Below are 26207 nucleotides of genomic sequence, written 5' to 3' on the forward strand. Positions count from 1 at the left end.
TAGTATGCTTTGCTTCCACATTTTAGAAGCCATTTGTAGCTGGGAAACTCCAGCTCTGATATCTCTTTGCAGGTGATTGCTGTCTCCGTCTCAGGCTGGTCTGCCTTTAGAGAAATCAAGGACAGTTTGTGGTGGGATGAACCTGAACCTACTCACCACCCACCCTGTCCCTGTCCCTGTATTTTATCCTCATAACAATGACAGGCAGGCCAAACCACCCCCCTTGTTCAGACAAAAGGCAGCAGCAGGCACCCAGCTCAACACCACAGCATCAGGAAGTGCAGAATCCAGGTTTCATGATGGGTGACTGAAGCCAATGCTCTATGCACGTCAGCCCACCCTCCTGCTTCCTGTCTCTGTCCAGGGAACCCTGGGAGCTTCACCTGGGGTCCCTTAGAGCCACCAGTTCCTGTCCTGTGTCTCTTATTCCATGTGAGAAGGCAAGCTCTGACTTGGAGGAAATGGACCTGCTTGTAGATTTGAGTCATGGGGGAGGATGGAGAGGGAGGAGGCCAAAGGGGCTACAGAGCCTTCAGTGGTGCCCTGAATGGATTTGATTTATTCTGAATCTGCTCTCTCTTTTTTTTGTTGTTGTTGTTCTGGGGATTGAACCCAGGGGTACTTAACCATTGAGCCACATCCCCAGCCCTTTTTTGTATTTTATTCAGAGTCAGGGTCTTGCTAAGTTGCTTAGGGCCTCGCTAAATTGCTGAGGTTGGCTTTGAACTTGGATCCTCCTGCCCCAGCCTCCCAAGCCTCTGAGATTAAAGGCATGTACACCCGGCTGAACCTGTTCTTCTAATCCGACTTCCAGTTATACTTTCTGTACCTGCCTTGGACTGGGAGACCATATTTTTAAAAATTCTTTTAGTGCTAACTTTCCACGTTGCATCTCCTTTCTCAATAATATTTTCAAAACACTCTGTATGCTCGGTCACGTACCCTGTTTGGCATTATTTAACTAATGCTTGGTGGAAAGATAATATGTTGGAAACGTGCAACTGGGTAAATGCAAAGTAAAAGGAAGATTCTGAAGTTCCAGGAGGACTCCAAGGGCTGATGTGGGGAAGAGCCTGACCTCATGGATCCTTTGGCTGTGCCTCTCTCTCTTTATCTGTCTCCCTCCCTCCCTCCCTCTCTCCCTCCCTCCAACTCTTGCTTCCATTTCCATTCCAAAAAAATTTACAGAAAAAAAATATTGGTTGTCATCAACATCAAATTGAATACTCTATTACCATCATTCACCCCTTCAAATATCTATCTAGATCTTGGCTACAACTTTCTGAGCATCCATTGGTGCCAAACGCTGAAACCTCACTGCAGCATGAGGTTTCATAGTCACAGCGCAAAGTGGTCGAGTGGTGAGGGGCAGCCCAGTCTGGCTGATGCCAAGGACTCCCTGCCCTTGGGATATTTCATCAGTCTTTTTCTCTGTCACTAGGAATTGTCTCAGAAACTAGGGAGAACTGAATAAACATGCTTTCAGTTTGGAGATCAAAACCAAATGTGAGGGCTGGGGCTGTAGCCCGGTGGCAGAGCACTTGCCTAGCACAGGTGCGGCACTGGGTTCGATCCTCAGCACCGCGTGAAAATAAACTAAAGGCATACTGTCAGTCTACAACCAAAACAAAAATGTACATATAGGATCAAATCCTTAATAAAGAAGGCAGAACATAAACGTGTCCAGGCTCATTTTCTTTGTTTCGTTTTTTTGGCAACGTTTGTTTGGTGAGAGTACTAAAGAGCATGATGACTGTTTAGTCATCTTGACCTCAACTCACTTGAGCTTTTGCAGGGAAAATATTATACAGATGCAGTGATTAATGATGGTGAACTGTTATAAAACTGAATGAGAATATAATAAGAGCCTCATAAAATCAAAGACAAGTGAAATTGTGAATTTATGACAACGGATGTCGAATAATAACACGCGTTTCATGAACGTTGCCAGGGATGTTTGTGATAACGTTGGACTTCCCTGCAGAACCCAGTTGCTACAGGTAACTACAGGCTGAAGTCCCCTCCGCCCTTGGTGGCTAGACTGCGTCGATTCAGATGGAGAGGAGATTGAGGAGGGATGGCGGCTTGAATGAGTAATGCCAGAGGCAGGAGCCAGGATGCTTTAGGAGTGGCAGAGAGGGGCAGGCACAGCATCGGACCTTGGAGCCGGTTTGAGGAGTGAAACTGCCAGGCCAAAGCTGTGACCGTGCGGTGCCTTTAAGGGCACGTGTGGCTGTCCTGTGTCCTGGGCATCCTGAGAATCTTGATAATTCACACCTTCCCTGCAGCTGTTTTTCTTATCATCTTTGGCTACTTTTCCAGGGTGCACAAAGCCTCTTATCTCACCAACAGGCCCTCCCTGGCAGGCCAGTGTCTCTCAGCTGCTTAGAGGCCACATCCCTGAGACCTCCCAGCTGTCTCTCCTACTCCCAGCCCTTACTTCTTTTATCTGTGTTTTTAAAAACTCTCACCCAGCTGCCACTTTTGGCATGGTGCTTGTCTCCCAGAATGAGACATTTCAGCAAGAGGACGTGGTGAAGGCTCCCAGCCATTGTAACAACGCTTTTTTAAAATTAGCCCTGAAATCCATCAAGAAAACAAAAAAAATCTCAGTTACATCAGAACTAGGCTTCCATGAATCAAACGTTCATTTCTGAAAGGATGAGACGCCCCAGAGACTCCTACAAAGAAATGGATAAGAGAGAACCACGGGCCACTGAATAGTCCCAAGTAAGAGACCCTTAGAACTAAGAGACCCTTAGAAATGCAGGTGCTCTCTGGCTGCAGCCCCCAGCTCTCATCTCAGCTGGATGAAATGCCCACGGGGCCTTCCCACTGGGCACAGAAATCTAAATGCTGGGAGCTGGGAGAAATTTCATTTCATACTGGAAATGACTTGCCAAGGGAAAAACCTAACACCAATACCTCTGGTAGATTCTGGCCTTGACTCAACGTGATTGTCATTCTTCCAAGAGAATCTAGGCGGTTCCATGGGATTACAAGATGGTCATAAGGTAATGAATTCTAAGGGACTAAGTGAAACTGTATACTCTTAGTATTGGGGGACTTTTATAACTATGCAATAAGGGCCTGAGGACCTCCGTGAGCAGAGTTCTCACAGTGGCACTGCTGGGCATAGGTAGGCAGCGTTGGCTTGATAGTGATCACTTCTTGATTCCCACTCAAGAAAAGGCTCACAGAGGACCAGCATGTTGGGTAATAGTCTAGTTCCTTTTGGGATTGGCCAATACCTTCTATATGAACCCAATACATGTGAACAGATTTGTTAAGATATCTTTCTGTTGCTAAGGTAAATGATTATCCCAAAGAATGATATCAACCAATATCAGAGGTAAATCTCTTAAGTGTACAGAGATACCTAACGACCATATGTTGAAGTAAGTGGGAATATTTTGTGTGCTTAATTAAGCCCAGGTTCTCAGAGTGAGGCAAGTCAGCAGGTTAAGGTCCCTCTAAGCTGGATTTATGGTGCTGGCTACCAAGCTAAGTCAAGCGCCACATCTGAATGTGTTCTGTAGAAATCTGCATTGATTACCAGAAAGAACAGTTGAACAAATACATACACATACACATATGCATCTCCAAGTTACAAAGGACACATTTCTTTTTCTAGCTGTTGCTAATTAGATAATAATTTGAACCCTGATAGAAACTCTTTGTATTAGAAAGATAGAGGCTCTATAAACTGTAAAAGATGGATTGGTGTCATGGTTGAGATCCTGCATATCCCCATCCCCTTCCATTACTGAAACAAATGTCTGAGACAGGTCAACATACGAAGAGGTCAGGCTTACTTTGGCTTAGAGTTTGGGAGGTTTCACTTCATGGCATATTGGTCCCGTTGCTTGGGCCCGTGGTGGCAGAGAGCACCGTGGTGGGAGCACATGGCGGAGGAAAACCATTCCTCTCATGGTGACTGGGGAGCCAAAGAGAAAAGGAGGAAGGGGCAAGCGTTCCATTATCCCTTTCAAGGGCACATCCCCAGCGACCCAAGACTTCTCAGTAGGCCCCTCCTAATGGTGCCACCATCTCCCAGTGGTACCAGTCTGGGAACTAAGCCTTTTATACATGGGTCTTTGGGGAACATCCCAAACCATAGCACTGTGATTCCAGACATGAGTAACCTCACTGATTTAGCTCAGTACGTGACAATCTCAGGGCTGCCAAATGACACGGCCAGTAGAGGCTACGAATTATAACTTACAAAGTTGTAATTCGTTTTCACCTCCAGAGTAGTTCTTTTGTCTTTTTGTCATAGTAGTGCTCTCTGTTCCTGTTCTAATAAATTAATATCAATACTAAAATCAAATCTTGATTGGGCATGTACTATACATAAAATATGGTATGGAAGTGGGTCACTGGATTTTGCTTCTATAGAATAACCAGTCCGCAGTGGCTTTCCTGCATTATGTTATTAATGGTTACCAGATCTCTGAATAACTGACTTTCAAAAATCTCTGATTAAAAGAAGTAGGAGTAACTACAAAGGAGGGAGGTTTTGTTGTTGCTTTTTGTTTGTTTGTTTGTCTGGGGAGGTGCTGGGGATTGAACCCATGGCCTTGGGCATGATGGGCAAGTACTCTATCCACTGTGCTATATCCCCAGCCCCAAGCTTATTTCTTACAAGTAAACTTCTCTTTGTTTTACAGATCAGTTATCTTTCTTACCGTCACTCCAGAGGAATTATTTGCTATTAATCATAAAATGTTAATCTTTTTCCTGAGTTCGATTATGTCAAGTTAGATATAACTAATGTGGGTTCATAGATTTTTTTTTCAGATACAAAGGAGATGTCAGTTAAAGCTACAGAAAGACTATGGGAGCTGGTAAGTGCATCAAAGAAGGAGGTGAAGCATTCTCTAGGAGTGACAAAATAAAAACAATGTGTGGCATGGTTGAGGAATTATACATTTGAACAAAGAGAAGCACCAAACTATTTAACTGTCCCGGTTACCTATTGCCATATAATAAACCACCCCCAGCCTCAGTGATATAAAAACAAGAAGGGCCGTTCCCTAGTGCTGTCTATGGGCCATCAACTCAGTACGGGTGCAAGGCACAGCTGCCCCCTGCCCTTCAGTGTCTGCTGTGGACTCATCCAGGAGGATTAGGATGGCTGGGGGTGACATCGGCTTGGTGGCCTGAACAGATAGGGCTGGAAGACATTTTCAAGATGGCGTCTCAGCATGGCCTCCTCAGGGACCTCACACTTCCAGGTGGAAGCTGCATGTCCTCCCTTGGCCTTGCTCAGGAAGTTATGTCGCATTGCTTCTTCCCCATCCTGTGGGTTCCTGGTAAGTCACCAAGGCCAACCCAGAGTCGATGGCAGGGAGCTGAGGACCGCCCCCCACCTGGTGCCATCTTTAAATCTGCCACAGGAAGAAAGTTTCTCTTTCCTAAATTCACCTTATCTTTAGTGACATTTTCACTCCAATATCAAATTTGTTAAAAAAAAAATAGTCTTCTTCTGCTTTCTATAGGTCTATTTTCCCATTTTTGAAGGGTAGGAATAAGTGTGTTGCGTTATGAGTGGCAGAGCCCCCAGATACATCTGCAAGAGGTCACCGCCGATATAGTACTAATTGCGGGTAATAGTGAAACAGAGATCCAAGTGTCAGTAGGATTATGTTAAATGGTTATTACACATAACTCATCAGCCACTTTTTAAGAGACTGACACTTTTTCTAAATGACACTTTTCTAAATGATGACCAGTATCACAGGCTTGAGGATGTAGGACCGGAAAGCCAGAGGCTCGGAGATCGATCCAGGCCCTGCCCGTGATCCCCGTTAGGTGCTTGGAAAGCGACTTGATTTCCTTATATTCAGGGTCCTTATCTGTAGAGTTGGGACTAGGTGATCTCCAGAGTCCTTTTCTCCCTTTTCTCTTATAACTAGAAGAGCATTGTGATTTCAGCTCAAGTTGTTCCTACACCTCTCCTAACAGAGCAGCTCTTGAAGTATGAAAAGAAGATAGGAAAAATAATTAGGCATGCATTCCTTGGCTAACCTACTTTCTCTTACAGTAGCTCTTGTAACACTTTGTATTTCCATGTAACAAAATGTCTAAAGTAGGAGAAGGGAGACTTGAGAAAGAGTCTCAAGAGAAGGTGTTCTGGACAGATCAGTTATCTTTCTTATAGTTTTCTTTCTTCACCTGGGGCCACCAGGTGAAGATGTGGAGTCCGGAGAATGCTGCCCAGCCATCCTGAGAGACATCCATAATGACATCTGTCGGGGAGATGGCGGTCATTGCCAGCATCTCTCCCCACCCGGGGAAGCTCACCTGATACCTCCACCATGCACTCGGCTGCCTTTGAGCAGCAGCTTACGTGGGAGCCACCTCCCATTGCCTTGGGTGAGTACGCACGTGGGGTGCTCTCAGGGGACATCTGTGCTTGCTCAAGGAAGGCTGAAGAGCCATGCTGTGTTTGTCTAGGGTGACAGGCAGCCTTGCCTAACAGAGAGACCCATCAATAATCTATGGCTCAGTGGAGAAAGAACCCCATGAATAAGAAATGCTACTGTTTGGAGAAGCCGCGCCAACCATGCCCTGGTTCCAGGGAAACAGAATATGCTCGGGGTGACACAGCGCTCTCTGAACTTTCCAGTTACGTCACCAGATAGCTTAGATCAGGAGCGATTTTAGAAGATGCATTCAACATGCTAATGCCCTTCCGGCCAGCTTGATTCCTTTGGGTCAAAGTCTGGTCAGAAACACACTTGACCAGAAGTTTGCTTATGTGTTTGCCTTTAAGACTGGTCAAGGACACTGAATCATTTTTGGCACACTCAGCTCCACATCAGGTCACTGTGTAAGTATAGAAATGTCTATCTGGGTGGTTTTAGATCCAATATGGAAGACTGAAAAATCAACAGAATTCCCAAATATATTTTCGATTCCATTTAAACCTCACGATCTTCTAGGTCTCTCTAGTTCTTCTTTATGGTAATATTTAATTATTAATCCTTCCTTACTTTTAGGATCTAATTTAAGAGTGCATTAATAGATTGCTCACTAGGGAGTTTGCCAAAATCATGGCTGGACCGAGTCGTCAGCGTGTGAGGGTTGAGTGCGTGGATTTGGAGGCAGGTCGACCTGTGACGGAGTCTGGGCTCCCCCACTCGCCAACTGCCTGGCCTTAGGCAGATTTTGTCTCCTCCTTCATAAGAGGAGGCCGTCTCCTAAAGTAGGAGCAAGCACAGAGCAAGGCAGGTAATGAATTTTCAATAAAGGTCAGGCATTTTTAGTTGTTTTTCTTAGTTCATCCAACAAATGTTCGTCGAGTGTTTTGTAGGGGCTCGTGATTGGGGACATGGTAGTAGGAAACATATAGTGTGGGTACTCTTAGGGCTTCTATTCTGGAAGTAGGGTAGACCAAAAAAAAAAAAAAGTATGATTTTTCTGGGTTGGGTTAAAAAGTAATTAAAAAAAAAAAAGTAGGTAAGGAGAGAGAGAATGCTAGAGGAGGTAGGGAGGGGTGCTGGCACTGCCTCAGGTTTTCTGATGACATTTAAACCGGGGACAAAAAAAACAGTAAGGAAAGAAGCCAGGTCACAGAGATCATTTCAGACACAGGGAACTGCCTGTGCCAAGGCTCAGGGGCAGGAGTGTGCCTGGCATGTTCAGGAAGAGCAAGAGAGAAAGTACAGCCAGAGTGGAGAAAGCAGGAGGAAGGGAGGGGGGTGTTAGGGAGGAGGCAGGGAGCAGAACACGTAGAACCTTACGGGCCATGACAAGGACTCAGGATTTTACTGCCAGTGAGACAGGGAGCCACCAACAGGTTTTGAGCTCAGGAGGATCATATTATGATGGTGTTTTGATGGGATTCCTCTGCCTGCACCGAGAAGCGTAGACTGCGGGGGGTCGGGGGGTGGGCAGACAGGGAACAGGAAACCAGGCAGATTGCACCTGCAATCACCTGTGAAATAGAGGACAGTGGTTTGGACAAAAATGGTCATAATAAAGAGGTGAGAAAAAGTCATATTTTGCATGTATTTTAATGACAGAGGCAGAAGGATTTTTAGGTAAGGTGGGGTTTGAGAAACAGAAAGAACCCAAAGATGACTCCAAGCCTGCGTAGCAGACACTGCAGTTCTATTTATCACAATGACAGACAGGGACGTGGTAGTCGATTTGGCCGTATAGAGGATGAGGGGGAACGAAATTGAAGATTCTGATTTGGGTATAGTAACTTTGAAGTGCCTTTTAACTACCTGGAAGAAGATGCCAAGGGTCAGTTTGATACACTGGTCTAGAGCTCAGCAGATATCAGGGTCTGAGACAAAACTGTGAGAACTCACCAATATGGCTGGCTCTGCTGCAGCTGGGTAGGCCTGTACTTCCTCCAAGTTAGGCATAGCCACATGACATGCCTGAGGCAATGAAATGAGAGCAGAAGTGACGGACAGCTCAAGGCTTAATCCTTAACAGCATGGTTCACTCACTATGTCCTGTTGTCCTGGCCAGGTGATGGAGGTGTAGGCCCTGAGTGACCAAGTGAGCAGATGTCCTTGCTGATTTGTGATGGACATGTCAAAGTGAAAGACACAAAATGTGTGCTGTTCCAAATCACTGAGCTTGGAAGGAAGTGTGCAGAAAGATCCAGCCTATTCTGACAATCGGGTATGACGTGCAGACACAGATGGATTTTAAACCCACGAACCAGATGAGGTCACCTTCAGCACAAGTGTTAATGACAACCAGGAGGGGTTTGAGGGCTGAGCCCTTCAGTGTCACTGGGATAGGAGAAGAAAGGAAGTCCAAGGGAAGGAGACTGTTAAGGACTTAATGTTTGGTCCCTACAAAATTCGTGTCATTCTTTGCCTTTATCACCTACCTGAAGAGTATATTTACTGGCTTATTTATTTCCAGTCTTCCCTGTTCCCAGAATTGAAGCTTCATGAGGACCAGAACTTTGTGCTTCGAGGAGGGAGAAGAAGCTCTATAATGAAGATCTAGGAGTGTGGGTGACTTAAGAGAACCAGAGTGGGACCTTCGGACAGCTCACAAGGCCCAGAAGCCTAATGGTCATGAATTAAAACACCACCTATTTAGAAACGTCCCACTCTGTAGAATTGTTCTGTCTTGTTTCTGCACAGACACAAGAGGTTAGGAGAAGAAAATCCATGAGATGCCTAATGACATGCTTGGGTTGCCCCCTGAACAAAATTGTGGAATGTGTTTCGTGAGCCCCCAAGAGTAATAATTAGCCAACATTGCCCCCAAGATACCTATCCCCACCAATATCCCACATTTCCTATTAGACACTGTTTTTTTCTTTTTTAGGAAATTCAAAGGACCCATCTGGACAGACTATGTCACTCACATTACAGAAAGCTGAACAACCAGAAAAATAAAAAGGAAAAAATTTTAAAAGCTGTATAAAGTTTGAGTGTTTGATTTGCCTCTTCAGAATGAAGCTACCTTAAAGACCAGGACAGTCTTTGTTTATAACAAGTGTAGTTTTGTAATAGTAGCAACTAATTTAAAAGGATCACAAGACAACAGTAACGTCTCACTTGCCGAGTGACCAAAAGTGCATTCTTTGGAACAAATTAAGACTCATCAAGGTCATGTTCTGTCCTTTCTAGGAGCTGCCTTGTGTTCACAAAGAATGTGGCTTTGGTGGCCCAGCTCCTCAATATCATATAAAACTATTGTCGTTCATTTCCTTGTAGAGGACACGGGCCCAGCATCCCTGATCAGCCCTTGGAGGTGTGCAATGTGAATGGATCTCAGAGGCTTGGGACAGCTTGAATCCTCCTCCAGCCCTAAGAGCATCATGGCTGGCTGCAGCTGTGTCATGTCATCTGCTCTACAGGACCCAGGACAGCCCAGCAGAAACTAGCTGAAAGGTAGCTGGGCAGGATGGAGTAGGAAACACAGAAAGCACACACTGCTCGTGAACTTGTACATGGATATAATACACGTGACTTCCCGAAGTCCGTTGTCATGTTTCACAGCAGGCCTGCCTTGGGGGTGGTGATACAGTCTACCAAGGAAGAGACATCCCTGCCTCCTCTGCTGCATTTCTAGAGCTTCTGAATGCTTCTGTACAAAGGAGCCTATTATATTGTTGACCTGACCATCTCCCCAACCAAACCAGGACTCTGAGAGGATTAGGATGGCCTTTTATTGTCTGGTCATTTACACAAAGCCTGGACGTGGTGAATGTCCTGCTGAATTAAATGGGACTGGATGGATTGATAGGGATTGGAAGAATGAAATGAGATTAGGTGGTTGTGTTGGATTAGAGTAAAACGGAATCTCTGAATCCACTGGTTGGTGCACAGTGTCAGTAAATGTCCTTGGGTAGAACATGGCATAAGGTTGAACCAGCCTGGACAGGACCTTGAATGTGGATCCCCAGGGTGCTGGGTGTGGGAGCCAGCAGATACAAGGACTGCAGAAACAGACACAAAAGACTTCAGGTGTTTGGATGATCAGAGAGAGTTTGATCAATGGGCCAGACACACAGGAGAGAACTCGTGGAACCCATGGGTCAGTGATGATACTTACAGGTGAGAAAATTTGAGGCCCAGGTAGAAGAAATGAGTGGTCCCACATCAACAGAGTCATCATCCAGTCCGCTATGACTTGGTTGTGGTTTGTCCTGCAGCAATTCCCATGGAACCTTGCCCCCCTGTGTCCTGCAGTGAGGAGGGGGTGGACTAATGAGGTCTAATGAGGAGTGGTCACTGGGGAGGCTATGCTCAGAAAAAAACCAAGAACCCTGGTTATTTCTCAAGAGAGGGCTGTTACATAAGAGCAAAGCTAGCCCCTCCCCAGTCTCTCCCTATCTCCATGGGACCTCTCCCTCTCACATGCACTCCTGCCATGATATCATCCCTGTGATGTAATGCAGCCAAAGGGGATCTCCCCAGAGTTGGCACTAAGCTATTTGGACTTTCAAATTATTTACTGAATTATTGAATTATTTTTGCCTTCTACTGACCATCACAGTCAAGACTGACACCTTTCCAAACTGTCTTCTTTTCTTCCACTAACTTATCATGAAATTCCCCTTTAATATATTTTGTTTTCTCACCTTGTGCCTCTATTCCTCCATCACTTCTTGTCTTTTGATGCATTTGAAATGACACTTCACTCCTAAGAATTTCAGCACACAAACCACTAACTGAGTCAACATTTGTTTACAGTTCTCTTTTGGAGGATATAATCTAAACACCATGAAATACACATATTTTAAGTTTATCAGTGTGTAAGTTTCAAAGCTATCAAGACAGTGATCATTAACAGGACCCCAGAAAGTTTTCTTATGTCCCTTGTTCAGAGCCAGTGTCTGCCCCAGCTACAGCTGAGGCATCAATTTTTCTGATTATTTTCCTTACTAGAGTAGCTTGGCATGCTCTATTTGTATAAATATAATCACATCATTTGTGCTCTTCTGAGTGAGGCTTCTTTCCCTTGATCTAATGTTTTCGGATTTCATCATGCTGTTGTGTGTATCTGTGATGCGCTCCTTTTTGCTGCTGGCTAGTATTCTATTGTGTACATATACCACAACCTGTTTATCCATTCTGTGTTGATGATCATTTGGGCTGTTTCCAGTCTAGGGCTATTATAAATAAGGCTTCTGTGAACATTACCATATAAGTAATTTTGGGGACATTTTGTTTTTCTTGGACAAAGATCTCAAAAGTAGAGTTGCTGGGTCACAGGGTAGGGTTATGTTTAGTTTACTAAGAAACTGCCAGACCGTCTTCCAAAGGGGCTACACAGTTTCATTCTCCCACCGACATTGTATGGGAATCTTGTTTTCTCTTCCGCTTCACTCACTGAAGATCCACCCCTTTAGGATCTGATCTTTACATGGGGTTTTCTATTTTACTTGCACTTTGGGTGGGCACAAGACTTCATCTCCTTCTTCTTCTGTGCCCTGAGTATCAACCAAAACATAGGCTTCATCCTCAAAATTGAGAAAATGCCCTTCAGACAAAATGCCACCAAAAGAGAGTGCTAGAGCTAATAAACAAATTTGTCGAAGTAGCAGGTTACACAATCAACACATGAAAATCAATAGCTTTCTTATATACCAACAGTGAATCTACTGAAAAAGAAATCAGGAAAATAATTCCATTCCCAAAAGCCTCAAAAACAATAAAATACCTAGGAATAAATCTAACCAAGGAGGTGAAAGACCCCCACAATGAAATCTATAGAACACTGAAGAAAGAAATTGAAGAAGACACTAGAAGATAGAAATACCTCCCCTGTTCATAGATGGGCAGCATTAATATTGTTAAAATGGCCACACTACCAAAAGCAATATACAGATTCAGTGCAGTCCCCATCCAAATACCACTGACATTCTTCACAGAACTAGAAAAAACAGTCCCAAAATTCATTTGGAAGAAAAAAAGACCCAGAATAGCCAAAGCAATTTTAAGCCAAAAAAGCAATGCTGGGGGCATCACGATATCTGACTTCAAAACATACCACAGAGCTATAGTTACAAAAACTGCATGGTACTGCATAAAAACAGACACATAGACCAAGGGTACAGAATAGAAGTCACAGAGACAAACCCATGCAGATACCGTCATCTGTTCCTTGATTGACAAAAGGTGCCAAAAACATTCACTGGAGAAAAGACAGCTTTTATAACACATGATGCTGGGAAAACTAGTTATCCACTTGGAGAAAAATAAAACTAGACCCTTATCTCACACCCTGCACAAAAGTCAACTCAAAATGGATCAAAGACCTCAGAATTTGACCAGAAACTACAATTCCTAGGAAAAAAATAACACTCCAGCTTTTAGCCACAGGCAACAACTTTCTCAATAGGACCTTAAAGCTTAGAAAATAATACTAAGAGTTATAAATGGGACAGTATCAAATTAAAAGCCTTCTGCACAGCAAAGGAAACAATTAGGAATGTGAAGAGAGAACCCACAGAATGGGAGAAAATCTTTGGTAGCTTCTCTTCTCTTCTGATAGAGAATTCATATCTAAAACATATAAAGAGCTCAAAAAACTTTGCACTAAAAATCAAATAACCCAATTATTTAATGGGAAAATGAATTTAAACAGACACTTCTCAAAAGAAGAATTATAAATAGCCAACAAATATATGAAAAAAGATGTTCAACATCACTGATAATTAGGGAAATACAAATCAAAACTACACTGAGATTTTATCTCACACCAGTCAGAATGGCAGTCATCAAGAATACAAATGATAACAAATGCTGGAGAGAATGTGGAGAAAAAGTCACACCTTTATACCTTTGGAGGGATTGCAAATCAGTGCAATCAGTATGGAAATCGGTATAGGAATTTCTCAAAAGGCTAGACCTAGAACCCCCATATGACCCAACTATAACACTCCTCGGTAGTTATGCTGAAGAATTAAAGTCATCATACTACAGTGATATGTGCACATCCATGTTTATAGCAACACAGTTCACCATGGCCAAATGATAGAACCAGCCTAGGTGTCCATCGACAGATGAATGGTAAAGAAAACGTGATACTTATACACAATGGAATTTTAGTCAACCATAAAGAAAAATGAAATTATCTCATTTTTAGGAAAATGGATGAGATGAGCAAAATAAGTAAATCTCAGAAAGTCAAGGGTCTTATGTTTTGAGAAGAAAAAGGAGAAGAAAGGTAGGTGGGGGTCTCATGAAAATCAGAGGGAGATCAGTAAAGAGACCACGGGGTGGGTGGGAGGGAGGAAGGGGAAATGCTGGGGAGTGATATTGGCAAAATTACACTGTTACATTGTGTATTGTGTGCTCGTACAACATGTAACACCAAATCTCATCATTATGTAGAAGCTGTAATACACCAATAAAATGGGGGGGGGGGAGGGCTGGGGTTGTGTGGCTCAGTGGCAGAGCACTTACCTAGCATGGATGAGGCCTTGGGTTCAATTCTCGGCACTGCATATAAATAAATAAAGGTCCATTGACAACTAAAAAAAAAATGTGGGAAGGAGTCAATTTCAGGAATATAACTACTAGGATGTCTGATTTTATTTCACTTTGGCATCTTGTTTGTCCTTGGTTGTTTGCAAGATCTTTATTTTCAAACTATAAAATTATCCAGCATTGTTAGCTATGTCAACAGGAGAGTCATTTGGGAAATCTGTCCTGCCATTCTTACTCATCAGAAGGCTCTGGAATGTGCTTTAATAAGGTTCATCAGATGGTGTCATATCCTGATGAAGGCTTTCCAGTGGTTTCTCACGGCACTCAGAACAGAACCCTACTTCCTGTTTCAACCTGTATGTCATGACCTGTGCTCACATCCAGTATTTTATCTTAAAACATTGTCCTCCTGCTGTATTGTCCTTCTTTTTGGTCCTCAAACACACCTGGCTCTTCTCCACCTTTGGACAACAGTTCCTCCTGCAGGCTGAATCTGTCTCTGACTTTGCTAACTTTAGGAGTTCCCCACCCACCACTCTTTAGTACAGTCTTCTCCACTGTTTCCTCATACCGCTTATGTTCATAAGAAATCATGCTGTCATTTGCCCATTTATTTACTTGTTGTCTCTCCTGTCCTCTCTGACAATGAAAGTTGCTGCAAGCAGGAACTGTGTTTCCCTCATTTCACGATGTTTTCTCTGTGTCTAAAAGTAACCTAAAAAGGCAGTCAATGAACAGTTGTTAGATGAATGAATAAGTGAATGCATTCTGCGGTGACCACCCTTGCATACTTACATTTTTATACACTATTAAGTGTAGTTATGCTTGAGTAGGAGGATGTTAATTATTTTCCTTTTAAAATATACCACTTTCCTGTGTTATGGTTTAGAAATGAGGTGTCCCCCAAAAGCTCATGTGTGAGACAATGTAAGAATGCTTGGAGGAGAAATGATTGGGTTATGAGAGCCTTCACCTAATCAGTGCATTAACCCACTGATAGGAATTAACTGGTAACTCTAGGCAGGTAGGATGTGGCTGGAGGAGGTGGGTCATTAGGGGCGGACTTTTGGGTTACATTTTGTCCCTTGTGAATGGAGTCTCTGCCTGCTTCCTGATTGCCATGCCCTGAGTTGCTTTTTTCGCCATACTCTTCCGCCATGATGTTCTGCCTCACCTTGGGCCCAGAGCCATGGAATCAGCCATCTATGGACTGAGACCTCTAAAACCATTCTTGTCACGTCTTTTGGTCATAGCAGTGAGAAAGCTGACTAAAACAACCTGGATTCTTAAAAGTTTTATGTGTATGTTATCTATCAGTCGTGGGGACATGAAAGAGATGATGGTTTCCAAAGGGTTGGGTTTTGCTGCGGTAAATGCTGATGGCCCCTTACATTCTAAGCCCTGGACTCCTACTTGCCCAACATTCTACTGGACAGCTTACCCTTGGATTCTGCACGGCATTCTAAGTTTCTCATAGCCAGAGCAAAACTCCCCACGTGGTTCCACACAACTTCCTCCCGGGGCTTGGTTCCCAGTGTTATGCTCTGGTCATCGCCGCAATGAGTTGGTGGAGGAATACTGTCTTTCTGCTTCCTTGCAATTGTCTATTCCTCTCCATCCCCATTACCATGGGTTTAGCCATGCTCATCATCTCAGCCCTGAATGTTCTCTAGAGTCCTCTGTCACACTTACGTCACTCTTATACATAGGCTATGTCCATATAATTCATATGATGGATATCAGATAACACAGTGGCCACTGTGCCACAATGTCATATTTTGCAAAATTCATATAACACATTGGTCTTTCTAAAGTTTCCGTCTGATCCTCTCTCTGGCCCCATTCTACCCACAGCTCCCTGTGACCCAGCTAGGCCACCCTTTGTAACCAGGACCCATCTCCAGCTTTGTTCCCCAACACTGTATTCACACCCATACACTCAGCCCTGCAGACAAAATCTGTAGTCTCCTAAACATGCTCTTTCGTGCCTGAGAGGCTTTGGTGGCCTATTTCCTCACCCTTAAATTCCTAAGTCCCCAGTCACCCTTCACAACAGAGCTCAGCAGACTACATCTCCTGGGTCTTTTCCCTCCTCCCCGTGTCCTGGTGTTGTGGCAGTCACCTAGCTGTATGGACCTCCCAATGTGGAGCCCAGCACTAGTCACATAAGAGATGGAACAAGCACCCGTGGAGTAGATGGAGGACGCCTCACTTGCCTGGTAACTTTCTCCTAAGGAGCACCGTCTCCAGTATCTGGTTGATGAGCTTGAGTTGATATTTCCCCATAATATTCTCCCTTTAGTACTTGAGGACACACTTCTCTTGCTTCTTTTATAGGTCTTTAGAGCAGACTTTAATTAAATCATCCTTAATAGAATCTCTACCTAGCTACCGCAGGGAGAAGAGTCTGGGCTTGGAAAAGAAAAGACAGAAGCCCTGGTGTGAGGACGCTCACCTGTCTCCTGTGAGACAAAGGTCCTGTCACAAAGCTGGAAGAGATGCTCGAACTTGATCCAGCCCCGAGTCTTACAGAAGAGACAGTGGAGGTGGGGGAGTGGGCACGACGCGGCCAGGCAGGTTGGGATCCAACCTGAATCTCCTCCTGGGAACGACCTGACACACAGGTCCACCTGTGCAGAGAAGGCGGCCCAGGGCCTGAAGAGCAGCAATGAGCGCATGGAGCATTGGTGTGCGGCCAGGAAAAGAAACACTGTATCAAAACCAAGAATACAGGTGAAGTGACTGAGGCCCAGGTAGCCTTAAAGAGCTGTTTAGATTCTTCCCACCCTGGTTTCCTGGCTTATGGAATAGGGAGAGAAAGGCTGCCTTGTGGGTGCTGTGGGGATTAGGATGTCTGTCAAACGCCCCATCAGATAGGGATAGCTCTTGCCAATCACATAAAACCCAACTGATAGTAGGGTAAGCAAGTAAGAGGTTATTTTCTCATGTTGAAAATGCGGAGAGAAGAGGCTTCTGACATCAGTCTGGTGACCTGTGTCACCCAGCGTTTCTTGGCCTTTATGTTAGAAGCCTCGTGGTGGCCAAATAGCTACAGCTGTCACGTCAGCGTGCGAGGCAGAAGTGAGGGGAAAAGAGGAAGACCCTGCCAAGCACATCTGTCCCTGTGATGGGGACAGCAAGGTCACCTAGCAGAATTCTGCTACGTTTCACGGGCCCTGTGCCACTATATTATCACCCTCGGCTAGACAAAATGCTCCTTAAAGTGAAATGTCTGCCTTTAAAACTCTGACATGGGAATGGCAGGGAAATAGAACTAAGAAGAGCATCTGACAAACAGGACCTGCCACAAGAGCCTCATCTAAAAAGAGGGTTAACAAAGGGCAGGTTTGGGGATTTTGAATAAGCCTCTGAAGTTTGCCAGGAACCGACCTGGTCACCTTCACCTTTGGGCCCTTCAGCAACAAACCTTATAAAGAGACCACAAGAAAGCAGTGACTGGCTTCTGGGTGCGGTTTGTGGCTTCATTTCTTTATTTCTTTTTCACCTCTGGTGGATTTTTCTGAGATCACCCTGGGATTATGGGATTCGGTGGTGGGTATTGAACACCATTATTTTGGCACCAACCTTCAAAGTCCAGATCCAAAGATTAAGCTGGTCCTTGTGTCTGTCTTTCCATCTTGGATCTGGAGCTCAAGGAGGTTGGATGAGCCTCTAACACACACTCACGATTGTGAAAGGATGGAAATGTAAGCGAAAACACAACGATTCCCTGTGCTCCATATCATCCTTAACAGCCCCAAATAAAATGACCGACTATTCCTGGAATCCAAAGCAATTCGATTCATTTCACTGTGGCAAAGGTATTTTAAGGACCCATCTCTCTATTTTTCTCCTGTCTTGGTAAAGCTATGAATTATGTTGCAAGCATTGAACATCTTGAAATAGTTACTAAGACAACGTATCAACGAAGAATTAATAGGATTTTTTAAAATTCTCCTGTGTGAGCATACAAATATCTTGGTCTTGTGCTTCTTGTTTTTCCCGGGCACTGCATCTTCCTAAGAGAAGCCTACGTGTTCTTTAAATTCTGAAAGCTAAAATATTCTCATCTCTATAAGGACGTAGAATCATTTGAGCATCATAGCAGACCTCCTTCCTAAGAGAGAATTACTTATTACATATTTCAGAGCCATGGTATATATTCTTCAGTAGTAGGTACTCAGGCTGGCTTCCAATCAGATTTTCATAAATACAGTCTCCCTCAAGGGACTGGTTCCAGCCCCCATTCATACTCAAATTCCATGTGCTCAAGTCTCTTATGTAAAATGATGTCACATGTACGTATGACCTAGGCATAGCTTCAATATACCTTTCACCATCTCTAGATTATTTATAATAACTAATATAATGCAGTGCTGTATAAGAAGACAGGAAGGTAGGAGGGTGGACATGGAAGCCGAAGGAAGCTGGGGCTGGGGGCATAGCTCAATGGCAGAGCCCGTGCCTAGCATGTACGAGACCCCAGGCTCAATCCCTTAAGTCATAAAATAATTAATTTCAATTAATAAATGGAGCCTCTGTTCCTGCTGATTTCATCTTCTCTAAACAGACACTCTCAAAAAGGTAAAGTGATAGTTTTGTGTCCCACCAGCTGAAAAAAAAAAAAAAAAAAAAACCGACAAACTTGAACTCAGTCATTGACCTCTTTGCATGTTCGTTTCTTGATCTCTCAATAAGAATGATAGTAGACGGGCACCGTGGCACACGCCTGTGATCCCAGTAGCTTGGGGAGGCTGAGGCAGGACTATCACAAGTTCAAGGCCAGTCTCAGCGACTTAAGGAGGCCCTAAGCAACTTAGCGAAACCCTGTCTCAAAATAAAAAAAAAACAAAAGGGGCAGGGATGTGGCTCAGTGGTTGAGCACTCCCTGGGTTCAATCCCAGGTACCAAAAAAAAAAAAAAAAGAAGAAGAATGACAGAAATGCCTGTCCCCTACCTGTGACAGCGTGGTGATCTAAGACCTCGAATCGGAGCATTTTAAGGGGAAGAGAGCTTCCTATTACCGGAGACCTTCAGAAAATCTGAGTTTTATCATCTATTTATCCTGTCTAGCTTTTCCCACCTCAAATAATTTGCACCTCGAGGCTAAGAGAAAGCCCTCCACAGCTGGCTCATGTGCCTCTTGGACCTGGTGGCTTCCAGGGCTCTTGGTGATGCAAAACCCCTAGAAATCACAAGAGTGAAGGGTGGGCTGGGAGTGGCTCTGTTGCGTCCATGGGGATGTGTGGAGGGGAGATGGAGGGAAAGTTCCAGCAGCCTTTGCAGGCTTCTCAGCTGCCAGGCCCTCCCCTGGGTGGCTCTGCAGCAGGGAGGACTGAGCCCTGTGGCCTCAGGGATCCTGGCGTCTGCTCACTCCAGTCCTGAGGACAGCGAGGGGCACTGCTTTAGCTGAACTCGGAAAGTGCCGTCGCCTTCCCTGGGAATGAGGGACTGGAAGCACCGCTGGCCTTTCTTATGATCATAAACGACCATTGTTTTCTCCATTAAAAAAGAATATGTTATTTTTTTTAAATCAGAAAAGGAAAAATGTTGCAACATAGACCCTTAGTGTTTTGAAACTTTGCCATCTTTCAAATGCAAACATGTCTGTGAATTTTTGAAAAAGTTTTGGGTTTAATGGTTTGCTAAAATTAGATAAATGAATATCAAAATCTTAGCACTGGTTTCATGAAAAATGCTTTTCTTGGCGGAAGCTTTAGAGTGTCGTAATAAATGTATTCAGAGGATCCATTTGCATCATTTCAAGTATCTTGATTGGATATGCGTACAGTTATGTATATTTAGGGTGTGTATTTATTGCCCATACAGTTAGGAAGCCTAAGTGAATATACATGATTTCAAGGATAGCTTTGTAATCGTAATAAATTAATATCTCATACTATAGGCTTCCTGGACCCAGGGGAAAACAAAAATAAATGTCCTCAAAGAGTTCAGAGCCTGGTTGGGGAAACAACCATTCATTGCTGCCAGAAACTGACCTCACTGTCCTGTTAGCAACTACTGACTGTGGCCCAAGATCTAAAAAAAGACATCCCAGCTCACACACCAACTGCACGGCCAAGGTGATTAAGTGACAGAAGAAATACCGTGGCCCACCCACCACCAGTCTCATGGTCTTTGTCTCTGTATTCCACCTTCTTAGGGAGAAACATGGGATTTGGGGACTTGGTCACACTCACTAAGTGCAGAACCCAAGACATCACTCCCATTCGTCAAGTCACTTGGGCTTTTAAAAAACCAGATGATTTGCCCATGGAAAGTTTTGCCCTGAATCACCTAAATATCTGCCTTGATTTTTTTCATTCATTTTTGTGCGTACCCACAGGGTAAGATCAAGTCCTAGTCAAGAAAATGTTTGTTTATCTGCTTATCTGGTACACTAAAAAAGGAAGGTATATTTATCCAAACCTCGGTTGCTTAGCAACTGCATTGCTTTCCATTCCACTTAACAGCTGTGGGCAGGGCCTGACCCACGGAAGGCTGGCGCTGACACTCGTCCTATGCACAGGAGGCTCAGGACCCGGGTTAGGGATTGAGCTACGATCACAATAGAGTCCGTGTTTTTTTGTTTTTTCATTCATTAAGTAATGGGCTCTCCAACCTGAAAAGAGCCTTAAATAACATTTAATGTAAGTGCCATCCTGTCTAGAACTTCATCGTGGAGCTATGGGTCAACCTCTGTGTGATCTTCTGCCAAAGTCAGTGAACTATTTAAACTCAAAACGTTTTTCCCCACAATGCCCTAGCAGGCTTGAGTTTTAACAGGCTTCAAAATACTAGCCATGTTATATTCCACCATTTTTATTTTGTGATCTTTTAAAAAGGATGGGCCTCCTTCTTCCAACGGAAAAAAAAAAAAAAAAAAAAAAAAAAAGGTCATTATGGTTTAAATGCCATCTTTTTACAGAAAAATTCTTCCTTATAACCAGACAAAAATTGATGTGTCCATTAACCTCCCCATGTTGGTGCGTCACAGTTCAAATCTAACTTCTTGCCATATTCCAGCCTAGCCACACCTTATCTTGCAGCTTTTTCCTCCCAGAGAGGTTTCCCCAGTTTCTTCATTCGCCCTTCATGCACAATGTCAAGCCCCTCCATGATCCTGATCAGTCAATCATCTCTAAGCTCAATGTGATTTTTGCAGACTGTGTTTGAACCAGGACCCTGTGAGGAGAATACAGCCCTTCAGAACTGACAGTCAGTTGGAACCAGGCCCTAGCTTAAGTTGATACCTCGTTTCCATTAATGCTACTCAAGGGTCCAAGACCTGATTGATATAAACAGTCTTCGAAGTTGGTACGTGCTGAGTGCATCGAAGATAACAACTCAGTGACTTCAAGTCTCCTCCACCATGGTTACATGCCTTAGGATTTTTTTACACCCAAATGCAAGTCCTTAGATCTATCCAGTTAAATCTCATCCTAATTCTGTCCCTCATGTTAACTGCAACCAAAATCTAAATTTTTCCCAAATATTCCCTTGCTATCACCTTGGTATTATACAAATATCTGATAAACAACATGACTTATGCTTTTGCCCAGGTAGATGACAAAAAAATTTTTTGTTGTTGTTTTTGTGATGCTGCGGATTGAATCCAGGGCCTTGTGTATGTGAAGCAAGCACTCTGTCAACTGAGCTATATCCCTAACCCCAACAAAAATGTTTAATAAGTAAAAAGGACAGAGTCCCGTGGTAAGGATTGAAACCCACAGCAAAACTGACAGTGATCCATTAACTCACCATTGATTCTAGTCATTGAAACTATTGCTTATCCTTGCCTCAGCCCATAAACCTCTCTTCACAAAGAACATGCCAGAAAGAAACTTACCAAATGCCTTGCAGGAACAAAGGAAGAGAACTAAGATACACTGGCTACCTCCAACATGCAGGTAACTTGATATTATCTCATTTAATTCCCTTTTCAATAAAGATTTATTGAGGACCTATTGTATGTCTGGTGTTATTTTAGGCTCTGAAGATAGATCAATGGCAGATAGATAGATAATAGATTGATCAAAATGATGTTTATACATTGTCATACAAACGAATCTTATCATCCTTATTTTCCAGGGTAGGAAGATGAGGCTCAGAGATGTGAACTCACTTCCCAGGTGAACATGCAAGAGTGCCAGAGTCAAGGACAGTTTCAACCAAGCAAATGGTCTTTCACTACTGGTTGCCATCTCTGAAGTCCACGTCCACTACTGTAGCTCCCCAACCCCCAACCCCTTCGAGTATTTAACTTCAGCTTTCCATGCAAAAGGATTCCCTCTTTATTATAATCCCTGTCCACAGAGTTTGTAGCTTAACTCTAAAGAGTGACTATAGTTATTTAATAATATCATTACACACTTAAGCACTGAGTCACATCCCCAGCTCTTTTTATTTTTTATTTGGAGACAGGTTCTCACCAAGTTGCTGGGGCTAGCTTTGAACTTGGACCCTCCTGCCTTAACCACCTGAGCTGGTAGGATTACAGGTGTGCAATACCATGTCTGGTAGTAGTAAATGTTATCCATGTGTCCTGGCCCGAAATTATGATTTGGAGAGAGAGTGGAGGATCTTCAGAGATGCTCCAGTTCCCAGAGAAAAGACTAGAGTTGTGTTTAGTACAAAAAGACGCCAGCAAAGCGCTTCAGAATCTCTTATATTTGTCTTTATTTTTTCAGATGACACAATTAAGTTCATGTCCTTAATATTTTAAATAATCCTTTTTTTTCTCTTAACAAAATTACAATTAACAAATTTTGAAAGCCAGATTAAAATTTTTAATGGAACCAAAGGGGTATATAATTCAAAGGACACCTCTCGAATTCCCAGCTCTCTTTGTGCATCTCAGAAGTGATGGTAAACAATAGTTACCTGCATGTTTTTCCAGACCTCATTTTCCATGTAGACATGTATATGTGTGTGTATTATTTTTTCTTGGACATCTATACATATCAGACAGGGGACTGTGTCCCATTCTTTTTCAGGGGACAAGTTGCATTATGTACTCATGTATAAATGCACCGTATAGAACCAACTTCATACTGATGAATGTTTAGACTTTTCCCCACTCTTCACAGTGAAAAGCAATTATTACAGTTTAGTTATTTAAAGTATACCTATGTGACTTGTACTGAATGCCAAGCTGTGTCCTCAGACACTTGATAAAAGTGAGTGCATTTAGTTTGTACAATATCCCCCTGGAGTACTCACTAATGTTATATCTTCTCTGTTTTCCAAATGAGGAAACTAAGCGTAGAGTAATGAAGTGACTTGTCCCGGGTCACATCGCTAGTGAAAGCCAGAGTGGAGTTCAAGGCCAGGCTGCTTGGGCTCAAGACTGCACCAATCATGAGGGAGTCTTGATTCTCTAGATCACTCAGCACGATGATCTATTCCTGCAGCAGATGAGCTGCAGGGCAAAAGGAATGAAAGATGCTTTTTGAAGCCAGCATTAGCTTGTGAAAAAAAAAAAAAAAAAACTGGGAAAGAAGAGAAAAACATCGATGACCAAATGAATGCAGGGAGCTAGTCCCATTCCATGCCACCCCCCTCTGTGATGTTTTTTTGAAAGGTAGACTGAATCCTCCTGCAAATGTGAAACCCCTTTACCAGACCTATTGAGGGAGTGGAGGTGCCAGCTCCGAGAGCGTTGCCTGTTGGAAAGACCATAATGCAATTTTGAACAAAGCTTCACTGGGGCGCCTGGTTTTAAGTTCAAGGTGAACAATCTAATCAAGGCCCTTTAGAAGAAGAATTTGTCTCAAGAAACTTTTTCATCAGAGCTACCAATGGAGTTTCTCAGTCACAAGAGAAGCAGTTTTGTGGCTCTGAAAAGCTCCGAGACCAAAAGGCATTCAATTTTCCCAGATGCGGAGCACTTGGCTTTCCTGTCCAGTTTGGGTATTTCTCCAGGCTGGTGTCGCTACTGGTGGTGGTGGTGGTGATACTGTTGAATCTCCAAAGACTTGAGGTGAACCTTGTCAGTGTTCTGGGTTTTCAACCTGACCCCAGCCTCCCATTCCCAAGTGGTGAATACGAAATGTAACTACCAGATCTTTTCAGCACATACAATGCTAATTAGTTCCCTGCTCTAGTTTTTCTCCTGGTCTTGGGTACAGCTGAAACATCACTTATGTATTAGTAATGACATAAATGTTTGCACATTTTCCAAAGTCTGAGGATATGAATCACCTTGAAGAAAATAGCTTTGATCAGAACATGAGAGCTACATTTGAACAATATCTTTACTGTTGTTAGCGGCAGTCGAAAAGGAAATTGAATCTCAGGATGAAAAAAAAAAAGAATTATAGAAAACAAGTCAAGAGGGACGGGAATGCAGCTCAGTGACAAAGCACTTGCCTAGCATGCGCCCTGGGTTCCATCCTCTACACCACAGAAAGAAACAGAGAGATGAGGAGAAGGGAGTTCAATGTCAAGCATACGCAGCTCTTGGAGAAGGCAGTCAAAAGAGGAACAAAATCAGAAAATGAATGACTCATCTGTAAAGACGCAAATGAAGCTGATGATCTGATAAAAGAGAAAAAATAATGTTTTCCTGGATTTAGAAGAATCTACAGATAAATTTCCAGAAATGATGAAAATGTTTAAAAGGCTTCTTGAGATTGCATTTGACAATCCCAGAGGTCAAGTCCACTCAGGATTCAGACAAAACCTCTGCCCCCTTCCATCCCATGCCTCAGGTTTGATATCCCTCCTTACCATCTAGTGGGCTCTCCCTAAGCCACGGGAAACATGCTCCAAGGTGGGAGCCAGTCCTCACTAGCCATTGTGTTGTTCTGCTCCTGCAAAATAAAGTGAACCTCACCATCCAAAAATAAATGCACTATTTGGAATGAAATTTAATCTGATAAGCCTCCATCTGCATAAGATATACAAATTAAGAACTTGAGACAATCATAGGAATCATTCAGGAAAGTGTCCTACTATGCTTTGGCTTTAAGCCATCTATATAGGAAAAAAATGTTGCAAAAGACTAAAATGTACCAGCAGATTGCCAGATATCTTCAGTGAAAAACGATGTTCTGCTTGGATCACATCCTTCATTATCTGCTTCCCTGACCTGTGTGTCTCTCATTGTCTTGGAGCTATGTCCCAACACTCAGATGCGATGCAAAAATTTTTTGTCAATAGACCCGTAAATAAGTTCTGTCTGGTGGAGACACAATTTGTTTCTCTCCCTCATCCTGGAGAAATAGCCGGTTTTGCATCTATTTGTGAATTTATTTCATGGCCTCCGCATGCTGCCTCTTTTAAATTCTCCTTGGAATCAGTTCTAGAATCTCATTGCTTCCCGTATTAACTAATGAGTTAATCTCCTTAGCATTTACTCATTTTGTATGCGTATAAAATTCATGACTTTACCTTTTTATTAAATTATCTCTGACAATTTAAACAAGTGCTATGTATTCTACTATAAGAAATTTTAAAAATTGTCTAAGCCATTACTTCATTTTGCATTTGCAGAAATCCTCTGGGTTCTTTTCCCAAGAGCAGGATATGGAAATATACTAATTCCTCCCAGCTCTGTTCCTCTTCCTTATCTCACAAGAAAATTCTTTTTTCTAATAACCTCATAAGATCTTTTGTTTTCCCCTACAAATTTTCACCTAAAAATTTCCTTGGAGGTCTAAGTCAGAGAGATTATCAAACAGGGGCCAGTCTCTTAGTGGATGGGTTTCCTTTCCTTTCTTTATTTCTTTCCTCCTTGGAGGGGAAGGTACATTTAAAATACATACTTACATTACCATCCTTCCCTTTCTCTTTTTATTTCATAATGGCCAAGTCAATTGAGCCAACAGAGTGCGGCTAACTAATATTTATGTACAAAGTGTGTTTGGGAGGAGCTCAAAATTTTAAAAGACCCCCAAGGAGGCCTTTGAAGAAATGCAAACCTTTTATATTTTGTCTAGATGCTTCTGGCCCATAAATGAATGCTGAGTGTGCATTGAATAGAGTCTAGAAACTAGACTCTCTCGCTTTCAGGAAATCTTTTAATAAATGAGTAAAACAGTTCCCTTGTCAGTGGTCACTAGGTCTTGTACATGCCATCAATCCAATCATCCTAAAAGTATTGACAAAGAGGTGTGCATTTTTCATTTAAAGTTGACTTCATTTTGAGTCTTCTTTAAAACTGCAGTCACTACAGCATCCAAACAGGGGGACACATTTGTGTGATCCCTGTGATGTTCGAGTATCAGAAGCAGAAGGAAGACCAGTAGCTTAGAGACACAGTTTTGTAAACAACTTGAA

The sequence above is a fragment of the Callospermophilus lateralis genome, chromosome 6 (genome assembly GCF_048772815.1).
Source record: "Callospermophilus lateralis isolate mCalLat2 chromosome 6, mCalLat2.hap1, whole genome shotgun sequence".
NCBI classification, from domain to species: domain Eukaryota; kingdom Metazoa; phylum Chordata; class Mammalia; order Rodentia; family Sciuridae; genus Callospermophilus; species Callospermophilus lateralis.